Here is a 9,567-nt window from a genome sequence, read left to right as displayed (position 1 = left end):
GCAGAACGAACGGGGGCCTGCTGTGTCTCTCCTGCATGATTAATCTGGCTGAGGGGCAGAGCACTGCCACAGTCCTGGCTGCATTAACTCCCTACTCCCCAGCTCCAGACCAGGCCTTTACGCCAGCAGCTCTGGGATACACACACATATGGTTTGATCTAAAAACCTATCAATTTGACCTTTGGTCACCTTACTTTTTTAGAACACTGCATATTTCAAAGCTGGAGTAACCAATGCATCTTCTATATGATACGTACTAAACTTAACTACAATTTTTAAGTATAAAGTAGCTATTTGAGATTTTGGGAATTGTATCACATTTTAGTAAACTAGTGAAACTTTAATGTTAAATCACAATATTGTATTGTATTGAAGTAGGCTCAATAAGCCACAATGATCAATGCAAACTTTTAGAACCCTGCTTTAACCCAAGACTGGCTTTGCACACTAGCAAATCTCATCAAAATCATAATTGATCATATGTGCTCTCATGTGCAAGATCATCTCCTCTTGGGGCAATAAAGGTTTCATTCAATTAATGCATGAATAAGTGTGCTGTACCAAACAGAAACAAACTATTGTACATTATTATAGTATTGTAAAAATTGTCTCATGCGACCTCTCCATTTTTGGCTGTGGGTTGTTGGACGGTCTTTGTCGGAAACCTTCAAAAATTCTTCCAGACTGTGTGTTTGGCATATGATGGTCAAATTTTCAAATCACAATGACAGCTCCTCAAAATTGCTTGGCAGCCCTGTCATATTGTCTCACAGTATTCTGCTCTTCACATCCTTAGCTTTAACATAAACTTTATAGCTAGTACATTATCTGGCTTGGGACGGGTCCCATCTACTCAGAAGTACAGTAGGACATGTAGAGCATCAAAGAGGCAGGCAGAGGGTTAATATCCTGCAGTCCTCTCCACATTAACTGGAAAGGAATGAAGTGTCAAGCGTGTTTTCGACACAGCCAAACGGCCAAACCCCCCTCTACCCATCTTCCTCCCAACGACTAGTCACCCTTCTCCGCCGCATCGCTCCCAACCACCTCCCACAACCGTGACCAAATTATTTTTCAAGCCTCCTGAGGTTTGTGCCATGCCGGAAGAAAAAAAAGGCGTAGCCGTGGCCCTGATTTGGTCCATGCATCTATTGACGCTGTACCTCCTCCACCAGGAAAACAACTCTCCACTCTACTACCTGGGCGTGCACTGACATTTGTAGGACAGATGGACATGACACCAGCTGAATGTGCGGAGGCAAATACAGGTGTCCTATTTGCAAATACAATATTGAATCCAGAATATGATCATGGTGTGTAATAATATGTCTAATAATATGGATAAGCTAAGTTGTGAAGCTCTCTCCACGTAAATGTAGAGCATTTTAGGATGGATTTAAAACCTTTTGCTTTTGGGTTCTTAGACTAGTTTTATTTTAATTTAGATCAGCCCTGCAGCATAAGAGCCATTATCCAAGGTGTTATCTCTGGCCTAGCTAGATTTCAACGACCTGCAACTGATCGGACTTGACACAGAAAGATGAATGAACCATGTCCTATAGTGAAAGTATATGAAGGTGAATACCATTTTTAAAATTTAATGAATAATTTTTTTTTTTTTTTTTTGAAATATAATGTCTGGGTATCTATGTATATATTTTAGTGGAAAATCTTAATAAAACTTCAGTTAGGATAACACGGGCAGGGGTAAAACTAGAGCTACTGCTGCAAGAATGGCGTCATAAGAAGTTTAGCGGCCCACCACGCAGAATGCAGTGTGCACTCGGCCCACCTGGAAACACCAGCGACCCAGAACCTGGCCACGGGCCTGGGGTTGGACATGCTCGAAGTATAGGCAAAAATTATCTGGAGTCCCAATAGTGAGCAGGCCACACCGTCCTGCCAAACTGTGTTGGAAAAAAATCCCCCTCTGTTTTATTTATAGTGCGCTGTATCCATGGCAACCAAAGAGGTCAGGCAAGCTGGTCCCGTTCTTCACCCCGCTCTGGGATTAGGATTTCACAGCGGTTCTCAGATGTGGAAGGTGGGCTAAAGCTGTTGGAGCCCCCTCGCCAACGCTCATCAGTCCAAAGCAGGAGCGCTGGCTGCTGGAAGAGTCTTGGGAATTCTTTGGGAACGCTGTGGCCTAGTGACGGTGGTGCAGAGAAGGGGGGAGAATTTAGTTTCATTTACACAAAAAGACACACTTTAGGCATGTTTTGATTGTGTTCTGCCTCTGCTTTTTTAAGGTCACGCAAGGTCAAGCAAAACTTTTCTCTGGTTTCTTTTACACATGGAAAGAAAACTAACATCCCAGACCTCTAGCTTTTGTCTTCCATTTGTCAAGAAAAGGGTCGCTCACTTTTTAAAATTTCCTAAGCTTGTTAAATTTCCATCCCCCATTTCTCTGTAGGGGCGACTCTTTCCAGAAAGCGTATTCCTAAGCCAGTTGGAATGAAGGGAGAGAGGAAGGGGAGAGAGGAGCGAGGTAAGTGCGGAGAGACGGGGGGAAAGCTGATTGCCCTCCAGGAAGCGCATGGTGTGACTGTACAACGGAGACCTCCACATTCCTCCTGGGGCAGAGGACGGGCGTTGCTAGGAGATGGTGTTGCCACGGCGGATGCTGTTGCTGCCTCCGTCAATGTGCAGAAAGACGTGGTTTCAATCTGAGGGGGATAGGGAAGCAAAGAGGGGAAAATCTGGAGCGTTTGGGGACAAGTAATGAGCTCCCCGGTCTCTAGGGGGCACTCTTGGCACCTGAGTCACACAGACAATACTTCTGCCCCTGGTGCTCATCCTCAAACTGAGACCAATACAGTACTAGGCCTGGTGGTTTGGAGGGGTAGTAACGCACCATCATGTACATTAAATCATAAGAGCCTATATGATTTAGAAATATTTATGTTGAAAATCTTTTATAATATTCAGTTTGTAAAATGTATCAAAATCAAAACTAAATGACTAACATTAGCCTACTCTACTCAGGAGCAAGTAAATATGGTAAAACTATAGCTGTAACAAAAGGAAATACTTCAGTGTTACTCAAACTGTGGTACAGGGGTTGCCTCTAGTGGTATGTGGGTCCCTCTGCAGTTATATATGAAAGTATTTATTTTATTTAGACACAAATCTATCTATTTTGGTCCTTCTTTGGGTTAATCATTATTTAGACCTAATTTAATCTCATGTTATAAGCCTGGTGATACTTGGAAAAGCCGCATTTTCTTGGGTGGTACTTGCAAAAGCACTGGTTTGTTTTCATTTGTGTAATAAGCATTAGCCTTAGTTAGCCACAGCCGGTCAAAGATCAGCGGATAACGTGAAGCCGTTCATTGTACATATCGTGTTAATGACTGAACCTTCATCTCAGCCACGTCGACTAACACATATCTGTCTGACACTGCTGGAGTTTAGAGATGTGGACACACTGATTTGACTAAAGCGTTCCCACACATACCTGCATGCTTTAACCACGGCGCAGAGATAACAGTGCTGCAGAGAGGGGCTGATAAGGCCTCGGCGGACTCAAACACACAAAGGTGCAAACCGAAGGCCCCAGCACGGTTACTCTCTTACGGTTACTCAGCACAGTCTTCCATTTAACACATTCATCTACAACAGAAATTTTATGGATTGAACTGCCTGCTGAGGTTTTTAAGAAATTTCTGAATTTCTACCAGCACATTTTAATGCCATTTGCCTAAGGTGCACTATAGCCTCCTTTCCATGGACATGGCTTGTCTCCATGTAGATGTTATAGCATGTCTGAAAAGTTCCACAGTATGGCATTAAACATCTCATTCCAGCAAGACGAGAGGTGGAACTAGGCCAAGTTACAAGTAAGATCTGTGAAGAGCCAACCCCTGTCACAGTAAGTTTTTCATTGTATTTATGTTGCAATAAAACCACCTGTAGTTGAATACATGCAGGATGTTTAATTCAGCACTGTGGAACATTCCCGTAAAAACAGTTGCAACTCCATGGAATCAAGCAGGAGGTGGGCTCTTCCCCAGAAAAGTTACATGGTTCCTCTTTAATTAAAAATGATTAATATAAATACATCGAAGGCGCTGGACCTGATTTCTACTGTCTTAAAAACATGAAAAACTAATTAATTTTAACATATTCCTCACTTACCTCATGGATTCTAAGCAGCCTAATTATTCACAACCAGAGTAGAGTTTTACCATCATGGTAATGCTAACAACAAATAGCATGCTAACGATCATTTCCTGATTATCGGACAATAAAATGATTTAATAATTAGATACAGACAGTACAAAAGAGCTGTTTATACAATATATCTCCATACATCTATATCTATACTGGGGCAAGACTTTGACACAGGGGAACACATCGAGCACAGGGCCTGATTAAAACTAATGAAACAGATACCACTGTGGCATGGGGCATGTTTTGGTCCTGAAGTAGAGATGGTACAACACAGGTAGGCTCATATCACGGGTAGGCTCATATCACAGGTAGGCTCATATCACACATAGACTCATATCACAGGTAGGCTCATATCACACGTAGACTCATAACACAGAGGCTCATATCACAGGTAGGCTCATATCACGGGTAGGCTCATATCACACATAGACTCATATCACAGGTAGGCTCATATCACACATAGACTCATATCACAGGTAGGCTCATGTCATGGGTAGACTCATAACACAGAGGCTCATATCACACGTAGGCTCATAACACAGAGGCTCATATCACAGGTAGGCTCATATCACAGGTAGGCTCATATCACAGAGGCTCATATCACAGGTAGGCTCATAACACAGAGGCTCATATCACACGTAGGCTCATATCACAGGTAGGCTCATATCACAGGTAGGCTCATATCACAGAGGCTCATATCACAGGTAGGCTCATAACACAGAGGCTCATATCACACGTAGGCTCATATCACAGGTAGGCTCATAACACAGAGGCGCATATCACAGGTAGGCTCATATCACGGGTAGGCTCATATCACACATAGACTCATATCACAGGTAGGCTCATATCACACATAGACTCATATCACAGGTAGGCTCATGTCATGGGTAGACTCATAACACAGAGGCTCATATCACACGTAGGCTCATAACACAGAGGCTCATATCACAGGTAGGCTCATATCACAGGTAGGCTCATATCACAGAGGCTCATATCACAGGTAGGCTCATAACACAGAGGCTCATATCACACGTAGGCTCATATCACAGGTAGGCTCATAACACAGAGGCGCATATCACACGTAGGCTCATAACACAGAGGCTCATATCACAGGTAGGCTCATATCACAGGTAGGCTCATATCACAGAGGCTCATATCACAGGTAGGCTCATAACACAGAGGCTCATATCACACGTAGGCTCATATCACAGGTAGGCTCATAACACAGAGGCGCATATCACACGTAGGCTCATAACACAGAGGCTTATATCACAGGTAGGCTCATATCACAGGTAGGCTCATATCACAGAGGCTCATATCACAGGTAGGCTCATAACACAGAGGCTCATATCACACGTAGGCTCATATCACAGGTAGGCTCATAACACAGAGGCGCATATCACACGTAGGCTCATAACACAGAGGCTCATATCACAGGTAGGCTCATATCACAGGTAGGCTCATATCACAGAGGCTCATATCACAGGTAGGCTCATAACACAGAGGCTCATATCACACGTAGGCTCATATCACAGGTAGGCTCATAACACAGAGGCGCATATCACACGTAGGCTCATAACACAGAGGCTTATATCACAGGTAGGCTCATATCACAGGTAGGCTCATATCACAGGTAGGCTCATATCACAGAGGCTCATATCACAGTTAGGCTCATATCACACGTAGGCTCATATCGCAGGTAGGCTCATAACACAGAGGCTCATATCACAGGTAGGCTCATATTACATGTAGGCTCATATCACAGTTAGGCTCATATCACAGGTAGGCTCATATCACATGTAGGCTCATATCACATGTAGGCTCATATCACATGTAGACTCATATCACAGTTAGGCTCATATCACATGTAGGCTCATATCACAGGTAGGCTCATATGACAGAGAGTGTGTGCATTTCCAGATGGCTTGAGAGCTGATTGGTTGAGGAGAAACAGGTGGTGCTTGGCTGATGGGCAGGTGATGGGAGGCGGGATGAAGGCTGCATCTTTGTTATTTAGAAGATGCAAATAGTGAATTTGACCTCTGACCATAGCTGCGTTTCTAGGAGTTCAGATTTGGAAATGTTAATTGTTCATGTCCTCTGGTCCTGACGGTTGCAGCAAGTATCTTATTAAGCTTTTGTCCATTTCCTCTGTCTCTGCATTTGCTCATTTGTCTTGCTTTTCACAGTGCACTTGGATGCTTGTACTGGTCTCTGGGAGGTCCTGGTTGGGTCTGGTACCAGCTCAGGGGCGGCCCATTGACACACAGAGGCTCATATTGTCTGTGAGGATGAGGAAGAGGAGGTTTGGGCGAAGGCGGATGGTGTGGGAGGGTTAAGCACAAGCCACCAGCTGCGCTCTCTCTCTCGGCGCGTTCATTAAACAGCTCCCAGTCCTCGGGGTAATCCACATGCTTCACTGTGGAGAGGGAGGTAAACACTGACGTCTGTCCATCCACTGCTTGGCCTTTTGGCTTTTGACATCTTTGCTATGAAAAGTCGTAAACTAAACAACAATTTAGACTTCTGCTCACGCAGTTTGGGCACTGTATAATATTTCAGCCTGTGAGTAAACTAAATGAATGACCTAAGATCCTTACTGTAAGTGGGCTTGCCTCTTCACAGACTTGACTTGTTAGGCTATAGTAAGGACACACGTTTTTTGAGGTATATATGACCAGTAAAAGCAAATATATATATATATATATATATATATATATATATATATATATATATATATATATATATATAGAGAGAGAGAGAGAGAGAGAGAGAGAGAGAGAGAGAGAGAGAGAGAGAGAGAGAGAGAGAGAGAGAGAGAGAGAGGCTGTTCTGATGTGGAACTATTTGTTTCTATATGTTTCTGTGGCCCTCAGAAAAAAGTCTGGACTCTCAGTTTATGTGGTGACAATCAATTAGAACATATTATAGAGACTGATCTTGAATTTAATGTCGATTAAAAAGTTATTGTTGAACTAACTCCAACAAACCATCACCCCAACCCTCTAGCTCACTCCAGTTTCTGTGTTAGCTTTGCCTCCACAATGCAAATGTCCATTTTACCAAGCCCACTGTTGCCCGCTTCCTCCTGCTCTCCTCTCCCAGTCTCTCTGATGTGCCGTGGCCAGCGTGGAGCTCTCCATTTGTGCGTATTTATGTGTGTACCTGAGTGTGTCTGCCTCTCCATGTTTCCAGTCCATAAGCCCGGAGCCAAGCCGAGCACTGCCAGAGGGAGAGCCTGCAATGTAGGGCGCCCGGCGAGATGGACGCGGGCAGAATATCAACACACACACACACACATACACACACATACACACACTCTCTGCTCTGAGCTGCCCACCTGCCGACTTACGTGATCCAAATGTGAGGACGAGGAACAGGAGGGGGGTTGGGGAGTGGGTGGGGGTGAGGCTGCGGGAAATTGCCAGGTAGTTTCCAGACCCACTTCCCCATGTTGCGCCCAATTAATCAGGGCTACATCTGTGTTGGATGGACCTCTACCCCAAGGGGAAGCAGCAGTGTTTTTGTCTTCGCACACAGGTTTTTTGGAGAAGTCTGTTTTTGTGCTGTGACAGAGATGGCATGGCGGATGTTGTTGATGATGGCTGTAATTTGGTATGGACAGCTTTCCGTAGCTCACTGTCCTTCAGCGTTCCCGGTCTGTTTTATTTTTCTTCCCAAACACACATGCTTCTTCCTGCCCGTGCCTCATTTTTCAGCACCTGCGCAGCCCACTGCCTCTGTGTACTTCCTGGAGCTTGTGGCACACCTGGACCCCCCTCCCCGTCCCTCCCTCGTCCCTCCCTCGTCCCTCCCTCGTCTTCCCCCTTTCCCCTCCCCAACCTGCTGAACCTCGCTCTTCATTTTCCCCTTCGCCACTGTTTTGGCTGCGCCTGTCTCTGGTCCCTCTCCAGGTTTATTTATGAATAACAGATTTAGTTATGAATAATATGGCTCCAGTAAGTGTGGAGTTTCCACAGTGGGCTGAGCTGCATTTCTCCTCCACGCTGAGCTGTTGCTTGGGTCCTTTTTCGCCTTACATCTTTATTAACCTGTGAATGTTTAAAGAACACACAGAAAAGGATTGATGGTTCTATTTTGAATTTGCCAACATAATTTGAGGTTAATGCAAGAATAATGAAATGCCTTAAAGGAAAGAGGTCTGTGCTCTCCAAGTACAAGTGTGTCTGTTTTTCAAACATAGTGTAATAATAAGTCAACTAAATGTAGCCTTAACTGGTGAGCATAGATGTGGTAACATTTTACAACAACATGCCTTAATAAAGCAGTAATTCATAATGAGCAAATAGTTTATTAAGAATTGTCCAAGCTCAGTAACTAGGCTCACCTCACATCACCTGTTAGAATTATGGGGAATATAATAAAAAAAAGAAAAACAAAAATGAATTACAAAGAACATGAATGAAAAAAATGTGACCATAGGCCAATTTGTTTTAATATGATTTTATATGCATTACATTCTGGTGATTGTAACTTCTGTCACTAACTTCATTACACCATCCTCCTGACTCAAAACACAACACATCAGACTTTCTCTGAATGACAAAACCCACTCTCAATATCAGACCTGGTTTGTGTATATTTGGTATAATGAGTGCAAGTGTAGCCTCTGTGTGAATATAGTGGTCTTGTGTGAAACCTTGGCAGCGCACGGTGCAGTGCAGAGTGGAGAGGAGAGACAGCTGCCCTGACAGATGCCGGGAGGCAGGACCCCACTGGGAGGCAGAGGGAGGGAGCTGGCACCGGCCCGGCCCAGCGGAAACACCACGGGCTGCAGAGGAAGTGGGCAGGGGGACAAAATAGGGACCGTACGAGACTGAGGGGACAGGGAGGAGGAGAGGGGCTTTGTGATCTAGTTTAAGAGCTTTTGTATATTGTAAATAAATAGCACCTCAATGTGGACATGTGGGATAGATACATTAGTCCTGGGTCAAGTATATCAAGGCTCCTTTGTATTCTTAACTTTTTTGAGAGTTTTCAAGTTGTATTTTTACATCTTTTGGTGGCACCCCATAATTATTGCTATTTTACATCTGACTGACTTAATATCTATATACTTACTGATAGTAGTTTGGTTTGGTAATATCGATCGTGGTCATAATGTTTGTATGTAGTCATGTGGTAGTGGTGATTGTGCCTTAGGAAAAGTGGCTGCGATGCTGGAGGCCTGATTCACGTGTTGTGTCTGGAGACTGGTGCAGCTCCAGGTCCAAACTGTAAGAGCGTTGCCATGGTGACCCATAGCCTGGGATCCAGACTGGTTCGCTCTGTAATTTCTAAAGCAGAAGATCTCATGGTCTGATCACCACTTCTTCAATCAATCAGGTGCAATCGGGTTTGTTTATTTCAGTGATACATGGCAAGCTGACAAGC

This window comes from Periophthalmus magnuspinnatus, chromosome 14 (genome assembly GCF_009829125.3).
Source record: "Periophthalmus magnuspinnatus isolate fPerMag1 chromosome 14, fPerMag1.2.pri, whole genome shotgun sequence".
NCBI lineage: Eukaryota > Metazoa > Chordata > Actinopteri > Gobiiformes > Gobiidae > Periophthalmus > Periophthalmus magnuspinnatus.
Note: the sequence above shows the minus strand (reverse complement) of the source record.